This window comes from Anoplopoma fimbria, unplaced genomic scaffold (assembly GCF_027596085.1).
Source record: "Anoplopoma fimbria isolate UVic2021 breed Golden Eagle Sablefish unplaced genomic scaffold, Afim_UVic_2022 Un_contig_11079_pilon_pilon, whole genome shotgun sequence".
In the NCBI taxonomy this organism is placed as follows: Eukaryota; Metazoa; Chordata; class Actinopteri; order Perciformes; family Anoplopomatidae; genus Anoplopoma; species Anoplopoma fimbria.
This window is the reverse complement of record NW_026549919.1, coordinates 1-1,755: the sequence shown is the minus strand read 5'-3', so window position 1 is coordinate 1,755 and position 1,755 is coordinate 1. Positions and strand designations below refer to the sequence as shown.

General features: G+C 43.1%; 1 long non-coding RNA gene across 1 annotated transcript; it reads left to right on the top strand.

The window, feature by feature from the left end:
* Position 1: 1 nt before the first annotated feature.
* On the top strand, positions 2 to 505 carry LOC129114917 (uncharacterized). The gene is made up of 3 exons (XR_008532736.1): positions 2 to 21; positions 169 to 278; positions 407 to 505. It is a non-coding gene; the product is annotated as an uncharacterized LOC129114917 (long non-coding RNA).
* The last annotated feature ends 1,250 nt before the right edge of the window (positions 506 to 1,755 follow it).

Sequence of the window (1,755 nt, the reverse complement as noted above, 5' to 3'; positions counted from 1 at the left end):
TCCTGCACCCCGAATTCTGAAGTAAGTAAACATCCCCAAAAAACTGTTTAATGTTAATCTTGCCTATTAAAACTAAGTCAGCCCTTATGCACAGTTTTATTGTATTGCATTACTCTCTGTATTCATCAATGATTAGTCTTTACTAATGTTGTGCTTAACCTCCCTCAGGTGCGGCACGTCATTGAGGATGGCATGCTGCATTTATACATCTACTCGTTGAGGCCCATCATCAAAGGCACAGAGATCACCATTGGTTTTGATTATGACTATGGCAGCTGGTGAGTTTATAAGGCGCAAACTTGAAAAGTAGCATGCAGAACCCACAGTAACAAGGCAAGATCATTTTTGCATTCTAACTTCATATTTTTCGCCTTTCTTTTGTGTTTCTCTCTCTTCACATTTGTAGTAAATACAAGGTGGACTGTGCCTGCGTGAAGGGGAACCAGGAGTGCCCGGTGCTCAAGCACAACCTAGAGCCCACAGAGAACCTGGGCTCTGGAGGCCGGCGCCGAGGAGTCGCAAGGACAAGGAGACCGTCCGGGACGACCAGGGCCAGAACCAGAACATGGGTTTGGACTGCGACGGGAAGAGCAAGGGCGTAGGCGACGGCAAACAGAGGAAACTCTCTCCTCTCCGCCTCTCCATCTCAAACAACCAGGCAAGATTACACTTTTATGAACAGCACACTTAACGAACCCACAATCATCCTTCCTTTACACTTAACTGCTCATATGTTACATGTTTAGACTCTCTCTACTATGGCATATTTATTGTGTATATATACATTTACCCTTGTGATCCATGCATGCAATTTTGTTTGATCTTTGTTAAATGTTTTGTGCATGTGTTTTCCATTGTTAGTCACTCTACATGCTCTTTAGTTCCCTCTTTTTTCCCCTCATCCCCTCTATGCATTCACCTTTGCCCCCCTCCAACTAAGACGTTTGACAACATAGTTCAGATCTAGTGTCATTGCACAAGACTCTTTTGTGCCGTTTGTCTGGCAGAGTCGTGTTGCGGTGTATAAGCCTTTTGTGACACACTCGGGAATGGCGTTTCTCTTGGATGTGTTAACAGCAACAGAATTTCTCGTCTGTTCCAGAAAAGCAAATACCACTTGCCATGACCAAGTCAAATATTTTCAGTTCTTTTAGCAGTTTGAAATCCGATAAATGTTGTTGTAGTCAAAGTGTATTTCTAAATAAGGTGCTTGATTATTAAGAAATCAGTCCAGTGTGTCACTAGCCTAAGACTGTGGTTTAGACATCCCGAAATGTAAAAGCATTTTGCAGAGTTGTGTCACAGCTGTAAACGAAGAATGATGAGATTAAAGATGAACCCACAGAGTAGATAAACATTTATATTGCAACCATATGCTCACAGTGAAGGCAGGGCAGAGTATGTCAGCTGCTAAGTGGTTTGTTTTGTAAGAGGGTGCTCATAGTTCTGCACACAAAGATTAATTAACATGATTTTAGAACAACAGTGAGTTAAGACGAGTTCTCAGAATGTTTATTTTGTGCACAGATTAACCCCTGAACAGTAGCAGAGTTGCTTCCTCGTATATTCCAGGTTCCTTCCCTCCCTCCCTCCCTTACCTCCCCTCTCCTACACTCTTTCCTGTCTCCTCTAGTCTGTAGCCAGACTGACTGACTGATCAGCCATGATAAAGCGCCATACTCCCCTCTCCCCCTCTTACAGGATCCTGAGTTATATGAGGATCTAGAAGACAAAACCTCCGTTAGCAATGAAGTA